We start from the raw sequence: 15,136 nt of genomic DNA, 5'->3' as shown, positions 1-15,136 counted from the left end.
AATAAAGGTAACTGCCCCACAGCCCCCTCCCCAGTTCAGGACAGTCAATATGCTTTGGATCTTGGGCAGTTCCTTCACGCCTCCACACTTTGGGTGGCAAACCACTATGTATATTTAGCTGTCTGGACATGCCCCTTTCTTTGGCTGACTGTACCTGTGGCTCATCCCTGAATAAAAGGTAATTGTTCCACTGCCCCTTCCCCAGTTCAGGACAGTCAATCAGCATGGATGTGACTAAATTCTATTGCTAATAAAAGCCCATCAGGTTTACATAACTCCTAGTCTTATGGAGTTATTGATGGTGTATCAATTTTATTAGCAATAAATGTTGATAAATCGAGCAGATCCCAAAACTGGTGAAGTTGGAAATTGATCCCCCCCCACCCCCAATCACCAGAGGTCTCCACCAGCTTCGAACTCTGGCTGCGTTGCTTCGAAGCGTTCCTGCAGGCACCATCTACTATTGTTCGATCAGAGAACAACAAACTGCAGGTACTACATTCCCGGGTTGGGACCCTGGTATATTCAATGATCAAGGACTCCAAATCATACCCAGAGGCAATGAACATCCTGAAAGGCCAGTACCTGAGGAAGATAAACAAGGTCTACACGAGACACCTCCTGACTACCTGAAAAGTGACCCGTAGAATCAAGCACTGAGTACTCCTGGGCCCTGTGAGCTCTCGGACAGGCCTGCAACTACAAGGCCGTGATGAACACCGAGGACCTGATCGGAGATGCTTATGTCGCGGGCATCAAGTCCGCCTACATCCAGCAGAGACTGTTGGAGCAATGTGAGCTCAACTTGTAGAGGGCAGTAAAACTGGCAAGCACACTAGTGGTGGCCCTCCAGAATATGGAAGCCTTGTGGTTTCCCCGGGTTCCACCATCTTTGGACGTGGGAGGACTGCTACCTGGCTGAATTCTGCCACTGCCATATTCTGCCAGCGACCAGACCACAGCCACTATACTCTGCAAGCATCCAAAGTACTACTTCTGTGGCCTGAACAAGCACACAAGGAAACACTGCTCGGTGAAAGATGTGGTTTGCTCTAATTGTGGATGAATCCACACCGTTCCAGGTGGAGAGCGATGTGCATCAGACTTTGCTCTGGCTACCACCCTTTACCAGACAAGCAGAACCGTAGCCTTTTTCCGCACCCTCCAGGCCTCTGAAATTTGACACTCCTCTATTGAAAAGGAGGCCCAAGCCATTGTCAAGGCAGTACCACTGGAGACAGTACCTCGCTGGAAAACAATTTGCCTTACTGACTGACCAAAGTGCAGTTGCTTTCATGTTCAAAAATCAGAATAAGGCAAAAATCAAAAATGACCAGATATAGAGGTGGAGAATTGAACTTTGCACCTACAATTATAATATCTTGTACCAGTCTGAGAAACTCAATGAGCCCCCAGATGTTCTATCCCACAGAACATGTGCCAGCACTCAAATAGACCAATTGTAAGCCCTCCACATAGCCTCTTGTCACCCCAGGATCACCAGGTTCTTCCACTTTATCAAAGTCCACGATCTGCCTTACTCCATTGAGGAGATCAGGACTATGACCAGAAACCACCTATGTGGTGTACCCTGATGGGCACGAGGACACGGTTTCTGGTCAGGACCTGGCACCCTCAGGGGTTCGAGATCATTATCAATCACCCCGCACCCCCTTCACCTATTGTTACCCATGATATAGCAGGGCCTTGTCATGTTACCCCAGCCGATGACATGCCAGATTCGTCACCATACATACACCAAGCCAACGCTGATGACTACATACTGGCATTCCAGGTCCAGGTCTCAACAGCTACACAACAGCCAATACTACAACGGTCACAGAGGCAACCAGTCCATCGGAAAGACTTAATTTGTAATAACATCTAATTCACTTCACCGCATTGAACTCTTTCTAAAACAAGGGATGAATATGATAAACCCATTGTCTGGACACACACCTTTGGCTGACTGCACCTGTGGCTCCTTCCACTGACTCCTGAATAAAGGTGACTGTTCCACAGCCCCCTCCCCAGTACCGGACCATACCTCCATTCTATTGCTAATAAAAGCCTATTAATTTTTACATAACATGGTCTTTGAGTTATTGATGGTGCATCACTTTGCTCTTGCCATCACTCTGATACAGGTTAATTTTGGTCTCATCTGTCCACAAGACCTTTTTCCAGAATTCTGCAGGCTCTTTTAAATACTTCTTGAAAACTGTAATCCGGCCATCTTTTCTGTGGTTAACTAATGGCTTGCACCTCTATTTCTGTTCATGAAGTCTTCTGTGGACACTAGTCATAGACACATCAACACCTGCCTCCTGAAGAATGTTTCTGATCTATCAGACAGGCGTTTGGGGATTTTTCATCATCCGTTATGATGAGAATTCATCTGTGATCAGCTGTGGAGGACTTCAGGACTTTTTTTTTTTTAAAAACCAGTCCCTTTGCGATTACGAAGTTCACTAACACACACTTTCTTCTTATGTTCTCAACTGTCAATATTGGTAATCTTAATGTTTGGGTGATGTCTCACTGTTTTATTCTTATTTTTCAGCCTCATAATGGCTCGTTTGACTTTTATTGGCACAACTCTGGTCCTCGTGTTGAAAGATGGCAACTACAGATTCCAAAGGTGATCAAAAGCTTCAAAGCAAGCCTAGATCTCTTATACCTGCATCAATGAAGCAATTAAACCTACCCGAGTACTCACAAACACCTGTGAAACCAAATGGCCTAAACAATATGGTGCCCTGAAATGAGGGAACTATGCATAATAAGTGCTGCAATTTCTACATGGTCAAACCAAAATAACCTTTAATCACATGTTTAATTAGAAATTTAAAACTGAAGCACAGGGACAAATAAAGGTGAAAAGTGTCTTTGTCCCAAAATCTTTGGCGGGCAGTGTATATAAAGCTTTACATCTCCCAGTCTGACATTACAAGGACAGCAGGGGGTTCAACGCAGGTCTCACCGCCATCTTCTACTGGGTACCTAATGTTGTCCTTTCCTGCTGGGCTCAAATTCTATGGAACAACTTTTAGAAATATATACTTCTCTCCCCAGAGCTCCATGGACAGAATGTGTGAGATTTGAACCATTCTAATAAATACAGATGCAAAAAGAGAAGACTTCCAGCATTCCATGCTTAATATTGGTCCACTTAACCACCAGTCAGGACCTTCACAAGTAAACTTTAAAATGCTGTTTATTTTAGTAGTGAGTGGACTGATCCAATGGGATCAAATTATTTATCAGTGTGGATTTTTTTTCCCCTCCCCAGATTCACCAAATAAACTTTTTTGTGGGAAATGGCATCTCACTGAAAGAAAAATAATTCCCAAGTATTCAGGGCAAAGCAAACAGGCCAACTTTTGTAACATCTTCATTTGAGAAACTGAAGGATTGTAAAGTTCTGCAATTTTGAGTGCAGTGTTAGAACACATTGTGATGTTGCCGGTCAAGCATTCTTGTTAAAATGCCACTGAATGATTTCAGTTAACATGAAAGCATTTCCCACTTCATACCTTACATTTCATTTAAATGTGTTTGAAGGAAAATCATTAATCAATCCAAGTTTTTAAATCTACACGCAACATTCATTCTTTGATGTACTAAACCCATTAATAGAACACAAGAAATAGGAGCAGGAGTCGGCAATCCGGCCCATCGAGCCTGTTCCGCCATTCAATAAGATCATGGCTGATTTAATCGTTGACTCAACTCCACCCACCTGCCTTTTCCCCATATCCCTCAATTCCTTTATGCAAAAATCTATCTAATTGAACCTTAAATAGGTTTAATGAAGTAGTCTCAACCACTTCCCTGGGTAGAGAATTCCACAGATTCATGACTCTCTGGGAAAACTGTTCTTTCTCATGTCCATCTTAAATCTACTCCCCTGAATCTTGAGGCTTTGTTCCCTAGTTCTGGTCTCACCTACCAGTGAAAACAATTTTCCTGCCTCTATTTAATCTATCCTTCTCATAATTTTATGTTTCTATAAGATCTCCACTCATTCTTCTGAATTTGAGAAAGTATAATCCCAGATGATTTAGTCTCTCCTTGTAGATCAAACCCCTTATCTCTGGGATCAACCTCCTCTGGACTATTTTAAAGATTCAGTTAAAGATAATGTATAAAACTCTGGTGCATGCAAGTCAATGTCAAGAGGCAATGGTTGAAGGATGGCGTGGAGTTGATGGACTGCATGCACCAAAGATTGCTTCTATGCTCTATCCAATTATGACTCGAGGAGAGTGGCACAAAACCAGTCGGCCATGCTCACAACCTATATATTTCGCAGTACTGCACCATTTTTAGTCAACTTTTGTGAAACAGAATCCTGGGTATTTTATTTATAACGGCAGCTGTATATGAAAACTAACCCTGATTAAAACTAACTCCCTTTCTTTGGTGGCACCATGGCAGCTTTTTTGGTGAATCAGTGTAATTACAGTTTGATACATTTAGATAGGCTACTCCCTCTCTTAAGTGTTTAAAATAGAATAATATCACACCAAGCATTAATGAAATATCTGGAATTCTAGCAACAGTCCAAAAAAGGAAATAAATAAAATTCGAATGAATAAAAATGTAAAGAAAAGTTTAAATTTCTAAATGTAAATGTTCTCCAAAGCAACACAGCCCCATAGTGATGACGGGAGCAAACATTCAGCCAGCGGAGCGTCCTGGTCGTGTCACAACCACTGCAGCTGTTTGAACAAGTTTTTGCTTGAATAAAATGGCGGCACCCAGGTTGAAGAGTTGGCTGATACTGCTTGCCGCTGGGGAGCAGTATCCCAAAGTGTCTTCCTATACCTGCCTCAAAGAGTTTTTAACCTTAGTATGTTATTAAGGCTTCATCTGTAAACCTTGGGGAGGCAGTCTGGGAGTCTGGGGGGGGGGGGGGTTTAAATTATGATGGCAGCACAGTTAGCCTACTGGCTAGGGCAATGCCAGTGACTGGGGTTTGAATTTAAATTTTGTAATTACAGGAATTATCTGATTAAAGTTAATTTTACATAATTAAGGACTACAAAACTGATTAAAAAAAAAACTTTATATTTTGCAGCCTTTTGTCTTTTAAACTGATAACTCTTAATGCAGGTGTATTAATTAGGCATTGTAAGAATGTGTCTCAGGCAACCGGAAATTTCACATACCAGCATCAGTGATCCCAGTGGTGTTGGATACCAGGAATGTGTGACTTTAAAATTAGGACTTTTCTGAGCCTGCAATTTATGATTCAATTTTTCCTAGTTTTCTGACTACATTTTACAATTCCCCATCTACATTACCACAGCCATCCACATACACAGATGTGTTCACATTTCCTTCAGTACTTACAGCTCAAGAAGAAAAATGAGAATGAATGCTTGCACCTCTCAAAACATAGCCCATTGAAGAGCTTTTATGAAGTTTAATCATTATTGTAAAATAAGAAACAAGCAACCAATTTGTTCTCAGAAACCTCCCACAGATGGAGAAACTCACCCACTGGCACGGAGATGGTACTTTTTCATGACTTCCAAGGGAAAGCATGTGTAAATAGATGAAGGCTTTGGACATGGAGCTGGGGTGCATTCATTCCCACCCTGCCTCTGCAATCTGGAAATTCTGCTCCAATGATCATTTAGTCATTGCCTGGCCTGAAACAAAGAACTACTCATGGAATTTGGTCCAACCAATGTATCATCACTTTGAGAAGGCAAGGGAGGAGATGTCATTAAAAAATTAGATTTCAAAATAAACCATGTGCTTTCTTAATATTCAACAACTGGCAAACAAAAGCCTATGGGGTGAAAGAATTAAGTCAGTCTGACTTTAAATGGCCTGTTAAAGGAGCTGATGGTGGTTTATTTTAAAATCCTGTGACCACGGAGTCTGAGCCCAAGATGGCAGCGCCTGTGATCAGCTGCAGCCTCGAAGTCGCAGATTCCAGGAAAGCAGAGGACTGGCGCAGGGCACCAGAAAACAGGAGACCACTTTCATTCAAGAAGCAGCAGCAGAGGAGAGGACCCTACGGGGCGATAACCGCAGCAGTGGAGCAGTGTGGGGCTCTGTGGATGAAGAACACAGAAGTGACGGGCTGCCAGCGACTCAAGGTGAGGAACCCATGTGGGATGTGAGAGGGAGCTGTGGGCTTCCTAACCGTGTCGGAGGTTTGGATCTGGAGTCTGCAGAAACACTGGAGGTAAATGCACAGACATTTGGCCGCTCTGGGGAAGGGGGGGGGAGGGGGTGACTCTCTTTTGATTCTCTTTCTCTGACTCAGAGGCGGCCAGCAATTTCTGCTGATGGTGAATTTGTCTGCCTTACTGCAAACAGAAGCAAATTTTGTGAAATATTACACCTCTCTTATTACATGATAATAAAAGAACCTTGAATTTTGAGAAGACAGCCAGTAACCTGTGAACTTGTGTTGGCTTACACCAGTGGGGAAGGTCATTCTGAGCTTTAATGTTAAGGTTCAAGTCTGAACCACACTCACCAGTAGCAATCATCCACACTGCTGGAGTAGCCTCGAAAAAAAATGTCTCCTCAACTTCGAGCTGTTGATCTGTTCAAAATAGAAAGTTCCAGGTCACAAGACATACTCCTTCCATTGTGATATCTTCAGATCCCTTATTGCCAACATTTTTATTTCAATATTTATCATTCTGCCACAAGCAAATCGAAAAAAGTAAAAGCATATCAATATTGCATAGAGGTTCCCAAAACTGTATTACCAAATTCTTCCCACTTTCCATATTTGCAGCATTTTCTGTAAACGATCTGGATTTCTAGATTCCAAACTCTTCATTAAAAAAAATCAATAAAAACTTTAGATGATGTTTCTGTAATAGCACTTCATGATCTAAGCCTTGCTCCCATTTTCTTTTTAACACCAGGCACAGCATTCTTGCTTGTGGATATTCCTGAAATCAAGATTGATCAGGACTGAAGTCTGCAGTGGGGCAGGTCCAAGAATCAAATAGATTTGTATCCAGGCTCTCAAAAGCCATAAAGTCCAGAGAGGCAGAGAAACAGGATCATCTCCTGACCCTGTTGATTCTGTAACATACCCCAATTATGGATTGTATTAATCAAAAATATATACAAAATATGTTGATAGCCAGTGCAGCTCGATAGGTTCTTAACTTACATGGACATTATGCTTAATGCCAGTGACTAAAGGAGGTTCGTTAAGGCTCCTCTGCATTAGTTTCTGTTTGGCTGCTTTATTAGTAGGTTAAGAATATAAAAATGGCTGATTGAATATGAACCACCTAATCCATTGTGCTTTGTTCTTCTCATTGACTATCTATCACTTGCCATGTAAAAGTTTTTCCACAACTTAATGGAACTGCTTACACTTTCTGTACACAGGCTGCTGGTGACTTGTGGTGGGGGGACCTGCATGGGCAGTGGGCTGCAGGACACTGGCTCACGGAAACCAGGCATCAGAGCCGGTATTCGGGATGGTACTGAAGGCTTCCCGATAGTGTTGGAGGTTTGGATCTGGGGCTCAGGGTGCCAGTGGATCAAACAGGGGTTGGTGTGGCTGCAGGAATGCTAGAGGCAAATCCACTGGCACCCAGCAACTCTGAAGGACGTTTCTTTCTCTCGTACTGGAAGGGGCATTGGCAATACCCAATGGTGACTCATTGTCTGGCTTATAGAAGGTAAAAAAAAAAAAGTACATCATGCAGGTTACATTTTTAATGTATTGTTACATGATAAAAGGAACCTCGAACCTTGAGTGGCAGGCTAACAAAGTGTAGCTATGCAAGGCATCTAATTTCATTCTTCCTCCTGCCCACTGAGTAATCAAATTAATACAGGACAGGCAGCAACCAGGTTGCACAAATGTCCAGATCCATGGTTTTTAGCCACAAGTTGAGGAATAAATATTGCCCAGGGGACAAGTGGGATTTCCACAGCTTTCAACAGTGGTAAGGCATTTTTATATCTACTCAAGAAGGACAGAACAGGCCTCATCCAAGAAACGGTGTTTCTGTCAAAGCACTACTCTCAATGCTACATCGGAGATCCAACCTAGTTTATCTGCACTGGACCCAAGAGGAAGAGAATGAACTAGGAACAGGACACTGCAAAAAAAAAAAGGACATAGCCAGCAGTGTTTGCTATCCTTAACTATGTCACTCACAGCAATTTGCACACAGTTAAATATGGAATTGCAAAGGTTGCTGTCAGTGATTCGCTCCTCCACAGAATACACTCTTTTCTAATATTCTCTGCCATAATATTCACCAATTTGTGATCTGAAAACTACTCTTGCCGTGAAACACTTAAAAATCTAAAGTTTAGTGGCAAGAGGTGTGGCTAAGATTTTGAGTGGTTTGCTGGACTACAATTACTGCTTCATAATCCACACGTAAATTTTTAAAACTGATTGGATGTGCATGCATTTCTTCCAGTTAAATGTTTTAAAGCATCAGAGTTTAGAATATATTATACACTTATAATTGTTCTGCTTCTACTTTTAGTAAGACGTATATCCCAACCTTTGTCTCACACTTCATAATAATGTTTCAAATGTCCATTAAAACCAAATTGTTCACTTAGTCTTCATTGTGAAAGGCATTTCTGCCAATTTGCTGGAATTACAAGGGCTTCTCATTGACTATCTATCACTTGCCATGTAAAAGTTTTTCCACAACTTAATCGAACTGCTTACACTTTCTGTACACATACTGCAGGAATCAATCTGAAATGACACCAGACAATGGTAAGAACTGGAAAGGTGAAATGCACCTCAGAGACAAATCTTCATCTTTTGCCTCTTCATTACTGATTGCAAAATCCAAGCTCTCTATACTTCACGAGATCAACTTAGATGGCTGACGAGCTCTGCTACAAGATTAGATGTCAGGCTAACTTTCTAAGTTGGTGCAATATTTAGACAAGATCCTTCTTTGCTGGTAATAAGCTTGCATTCGATTTAAAATTTTCAACCAAAACTTGTTCTTATGAGGCAAAATCAACAGAGCTAGGACTTCTCCCTAGATTATGAGGGGGATATTTAGGGTGGACAACCAGCATATTTTTTTGGGACCACTGAGAAGACCGACCGAGTTCCTCTGGCATTTCTGTGTTTTTCTAGCCAGCACATTTTTCCCCCAGGGGTGAGAGTAGCAAACACCAGAGGACATCTATAAAAGATAAGGGAAGGAAAGTTTAGGGGAGATGTCAGGGGCAAGTTTTTTCACCCAGGGTAGTGTGCGCCTGAATGCAGTGCCAGGTGTGGGGATGGATCATTTAGAAGACTCCGGCAACTGCACGGATGCAAGAAAAATATGGGGTTGTGGGTCTGAAGCTGGGAAGGTTTAGTTTGTGGAGTAGATTTCTGTGGGTCAGCACAACATTGTGGGTCAAAGGGCCTGTACTAGCTGGAGTGTTCTTTGTTTCAAAGCATCCATTGGAAATCAAAACAGCAGTTGAAATCAACAGCTGCAATCTCCCTGGCCACCTTTCTCATACTTAAATTTGCAATTTGGAACCATATTTTGTAACTCAGAATAAAAGCTCTCCTGAATATTTCATGTTTAGTATTTCCATATTTCTACCCTGTGGTTTAAATTCAAAAATGAACTAAAGTACAAGCTATCTTTGTCTCTGTTTCACCAATATTTCCATTCACTCAAAACCTTTCAATTCAGAGAAACAAATGCCTGTTCATTTTATTTTTTGCATTCTCACTTGGTGGCCCAAATTATACGTACAGCGTGAGGATTGTTCCTTTAGTGAGGTGGAAACTAATTTCTTGTGGTCTTGCTGTGTGAGCTGGCTGGAGTGTATTACATATGATCTGGTGGTATGAAGGCATCAAACCTCTGGGTTTGACTTTACAGCCTGATATGATGCTAAGACAGTTGCAAAAAAAAAAAATAAATAAAAAAAAAATAAAAAATCAGCCAGTGGAAAAAGAGGCTTCATATTCTCTTGGAGGAAGACAGAATTATTGTATCACCATGTCAGAAACTCATGCAAACTAGTCCTCATTATAAATCAGCGTCAAGGTCAAAATGGAAATCACATCACTAATCCCTTTGGCTGACATTGCCACAGAGTGTGTATACCCCTGAAGGTAGCCTATATGTAGGGTACTGTTGGGAACTACCAGTTCCCCCAATAATTATTAAGACAAAGACTAAGGGGAAGGATAGGCTTTATTTTATACAAGACTTGAGATGGCCCGGATCCAATTGAGGGAAGTGCAGGGTAGCTCGACCTTTATGGCCTAGGCCACAAGGGAGGAGTCCAGGAGAGAGGGCCAGCCCGTGCCTTTACCGGCCAATGAGTACATACAATCCATACCATTACAGGTACCCTCTGTAGTCAGAATCCCCTTTCCCTACAGGTGTATTCTGGGGTGATGTTTCCCCATCCTCATTCCTAAAACTTCTTCTGATTGCATACTGCTTCTAGGTTTAGGTTCCAATTGCTTGCAAATTGCCAATTGCTTTGTGCTGTTAATTGCTTCTGAACTTCTACTGTTTGCTGGGGTAGCCAGCCTGTTTGTGTTAATAAATCCTTTAGCTATCCATTCCCTGTGCCTGGACTCATCGTGTTGAGATTCGTTTGGGGCTCAGAAGGAAACAATAATATTGTAGGATATATCCAACAGGCCAGGTTATTAAAAAAGCCAAAATTATGCCAGGCAGAAATGTCCAGTCAGGAAAAAAAAGCATGATTTACCTAAAGTTACAGAATTTGATATTAATTCCAGAGGGTGACACTCAGGAAAAACAACTAGTTGTTCCTCAAGCTTGAGCTTTACTTGAACAGTACAGGACTTAAGAGTTGGATGGTGAACTAAAGCGACTCAGGGTTGTTTCTGCAGACTGAATGCGGGGTGCTCAACAAAGTTATCACCCAATCTGAATCAGGAGCTGAACCAGTTTCCCTCCTTTATAAAGAATACCGAAGTCAACTGAAGCACAACTTGGAGCTCTGGATTCTTTCCAGCAAACCACCAGATCAACTTGCAGTGCTTTCAAGGCAGCCTATTGACTCCAAAATGCATGGTTGGGACATGAAGGCACTTTTTTTTCTTGAACCAGAGGAAACATCAAATATTTAACAAATGAATCAACTGCATAATACACAAGTGTGAAAATTAAGAGTGGGCAGGTATTTGTTGGGTCAATGCTTAAATATTTCCATATTTAATGTCCTGTTAATGTCTTTTTCTGCCAATACCATGTAATTTGTAGCAGACTTTTTAGTCATTCACCATCCTACCTCTCCTGGCACCCAGAAACCTTTTGTCGCAAATAACTTGAAATGCAGTAACATATCTTCCTATTTCAAAGAAACAAGTAATGTAATTGAAGGTTTTCTTAACCTCCCCAACATCTCTTCAGCCATTCCTCCTCTTTTCCACACCTCCCCTTCACCCACACCAGCTCCCACCCCTCCCTTCATTCCTCCTAGCCTTAGGCATCTTTCTCAGCCCTCTGCCTCTTCCTTCCATCATCTCCAGCCTTCTTACATTTCCCCAACCCCCCTCCCCCCATTTCTTCCACCTGCATTCATGGGCCAACCGGTGTGCCCCACACTTCCCCTTCCTTCTATTTGGGTGTCTGCCCATTTCTTGCTGATAAAGGGTTTTCAGCCTGAAATGTCAACCATCTTTCATCTTCCGTGGATGCTGCCCGATCTGCTGAGTCCCTCAGTATTTTGCATATCTCTTCAAATGTAATTGAGATCACACCAAGGGTTCCTGATGCTGGAATTGGTTTTAGGCTCCAAATCTGTTGGAGGAAACTCAGTGGGTCAAGCAGTGAGAGAAAAAGAATGGTTGACATTTCAGGTCAGAATCTTTCATCAGGACAAAGTGCAGAACAGAGATAGACAGCATAATGAGGAAAGGGTGGAAGGAGTTGGACAAGGGTCAGCACAGGATTAGTGAACCAGGAAGTTCAAAGGTTCCTTTTATTGTTATATAATAATACATGAAACATACAATATATGCTTCAACTTTTGTCCATTGCAAGGCAAACAAAGTCACCATGAACAGTGCCCATTGCCCCTAGCAGTAGGAGAAAGAGAAACAAAAGAATCCCTTCAGAGGCACTGAGAATCCATGGATTTGCCTCCAGTGCTCCCGCAGCCTCTGGAGCCATGCAGTCTCCAATTCAATCCATTGGCAACGCGAACTCTAGATTCAAACCTCTAATACGATCAGGAAACCTCCAGTGCCCGAGGACCTTCAATAACCCTTTTTGCCCATAGCAGCCTTGCAAATCCCTGCTCTCATACCTGGCTCCCATAAACCAGTCTGCTGGAGGCCTGGGCACTAGCAAATCCCCAACATCTGGTGTGGGTCCCTCAGCCATTGAGCCCCTCGCTGGTCCGCCACTGTTGTCACCATCCTGTTGGGTCAACTCCTCTCTTTCTTAAGGCAAGGCACGGACCTCCATGGTTGTAGGAGATTAATTCAAAACACCATCGGCTCCTTTACCAGGCTGATTAAATTCTGTACAGATCTGTCAGCATTAGGTTGGATGAACAATTTCAAGCGGTACTGCATCTCCACTCTATGCTCTCGCGGAACTGCACCAGCACTGCTATTTTGAAGGATGATGGATAGATGGGAAGGTGAAAGAAGTTGATTGGCTGGTGCCAGACAAAGGAGGACAAGAGAAAAAGGCAGACAAGAGAAAAAGGCAGGTGGAATAAGATGTCATTCAGGGGGGAAGATAGAGATGGAGAGAGGGGAGATGATGTAGGGAGTCAATGTTACCAGTGCAGAAATCTGATAAACAAAGTATTAATGCTGATCAGAAAAATAAGGGGGGGGGGAAGGGAAGAGTAAAGTTGGTGAAATATAGTGGAATAAAATGGAACCAGAAGATGGAAGGGTATGAGATTGGGTGGGGGACTAGCTGGGGGTGTGTAGAAAGGGGAAAGCTAGATAGTGTTGTTGAGAAACCTAGAAGTACAAGTGCATAGTTTTCTGCAAGTCAGAACAGATAAACCAGGAAGGGAAAGAAAGTGTTTGGTATGTTTGCCTTCATTGGCCAGTGCGTTGAACATAGGAGTTGGGACATCTCATTGTACAAGGAACGACTACCCTCCACTTCAAAAACTGTAGTAGACAGAATGGAGACCATAGAATTGCTTGGAGTTCACTTAACTAGTGACCTATTGTGGACACTCAACATCTCCTCGCTTGTTGGGAAGGTGCAATTGCATATACTGAGAAGACTGAAGTGGGCAAGGCTACCAGCCATCATTCTGCATCATAGTGTAATACAGTTGCTGCAGATTGAAATGGATTGAAGGTCATTCCACAGGACCACAAGAGTGGCAGAGAGGATTACTGGAGTCTCCCTTCCCCACCCCCCCTCTCCTTGAGATGATCTACTGGGATCGTTAGGTGAAGTGGGCGCACAAAATAATTGAGTACCACTTCCACCTTTCAGGTAATTCCATCAGGGAAAGATACAGGAGTATCAAAGCCAGCACCACCAGGCTGAGGAGCAGCATCTTCCCAGAGGCAGTAAAAATGCTGAATGACTAAAGGAACTATTTTCACTAACTATCAAAACACTCATTCATGAAATATTTATTTACTTACTTGCATTTGTGGACATTTGTCCTGCTTTTGTTTGTCTGTATGCATGTTAAACCTGGTTGTGTGTCTTTGTATTTTGCACCGAGGACCAGAGAACTTTGTTTCATTGAATTGCACTTCTACAAACAGATGACAATAAACTTGACCTGACATTGGTGGGATGACATTTGGGGTTCTTGTCTATATCCTATTGTCCTATAGGACAACCTGCTATACAATCCACAACACCTCCAACCTTCTTGTCAACTTACTGACCCATCCCTCAATTCTTCATTCAGGTTATTTATAAAATTCAAAGACAGGGGTCCCAGAACAGATCCCTGCGGAACCTTACTGGTGACTGACCTCCAGGAAGAGTGCGTTCCATCGACTATTACCCTCTGCTTTCTGTAGGTTTTAAAAAAAATCCACCTACAGAGAGATCTTCCCTTCCCATTAGCATTCTGAAACCTCTGTCCATTTTTGTAACTCTGGCCTGCTCTTCCAGCTCCTTTTCCAGTCCCATTTTCCTGGCACTTTCCAGCAGAACATATAGCAATCCTTTGGGCAGAGTAAAAAGCACAGAGGAATTAAAGAAATGGCTAGAGAACTGACATTTGACCCTGGTGAGAGACACTAATAGTCTATGTACCATAAAACAACTCATTTATAAATCAATTCATTTTCAACAACACTTTAAAACATTCCTTTATAAGTGAACATGCCTTTGGAGCAAATCTACTTGCTAAAAATATAGACTTCCAAACCCGTTCTTCAAATCTTATTCTGAACATAATGAAATCAAAGTCCTATTATTTGTCTCATTTAAAAGCCATTGTTTGATAAAAGAATGGCCCAACACTGTCGACGGGGAGGTATGAAACATCTAGTGAGAGATGTTTCACTTAATATGCTCAATATTTGGCATCATCTTCCTGAACATTATGTTGATTGACCTAGTCATCCACCAACAATCCCAGACACTTCCAAGTATGCTTGAGCCCCTGATCAGTGCGTTGACAACAGTCTGTCATTATGCAGTGATCTGGGTCGTGGGCATGACCCAGATTACCACGTGAGTAACAGAATGTTTGAAGCTTGTATTCATTGTGGTTATTGGAGCCTGCCTGACTAATGTCTGGACAACTGTTGGATTTTTCTAAACAGCTGTATTAGTTAGCAAAGACTTTTAGAAAAAGGAACCATTTAAAATATAGATAAATGAAGGTGTAAAAGCAATGGATTAATATCCTTACATGATCAATGGGCTCAGCGAACTTTATGAACACATTTGCATGCTAACTATTCAGAGGTCTCAGTACTCCCATGCAAAGCTAATGGCTTCTTGGCACCATAACAGATGCTGATGTTAATCAGATTACTTGACCTGGGCAGCTGTCTGGTTACTCTGTCGAGTCATTTGACTGTTCAGTCATTTGCCTATCTGACAACGAGACAAGTGTTATCATAAAGCATAACTGACTGTTTATATCAACTGATTCATGTCTGATGCATTCAATTGTACAACAGTGTGAATGGACAGTGCTGGGAGTTATTCTG

General features: G+C 42.2%; 1 long non-coding RNA gene across 3 annotated transcripts in view; it reads right to left on the bottom strand.

Annotated features, from left to right (window-relative positions):
* The window catches only part of LOC138739774 (uncharacterized), a 112,101-nt gene that overhangs the window by 23,350 nt on the left and 73,615 nt on the right, over positions 1-15,136 (bottom strand). For 2 of the 3 annotated variants that reach the window (XR_011342409.1, XR_011342410.1), the window contains exon 5: positions 6,503-6,571. This is a non-coding gene — a long non-coding RNA (uncharacterized lncRNA). Of the gene's footprint in view, positions 1-5,505; positions 5,661-6,502; positions 6,572-15,136 lie in introns of all 3 variants that reach the window. The other variant, XR_011342411.1, reaches the window with a different exon arrangement.

Source organism: Narcine bancroftii, chromosome 7, assembly GCF_036971445.1.
Source record: "Narcine bancroftii isolate sNarBan1 chromosome 7, sNarBan1.hap1, whole genome shotgun sequence".
NCBI lineage: Eukaryota > Metazoa > Chordata > Chondrichthyes > Torpediniformes > Narcinidae > Narcine > Narcine bancroftii.
This window is presented reverse-complemented; position numbering and strand designations above follow the sequence as displayed.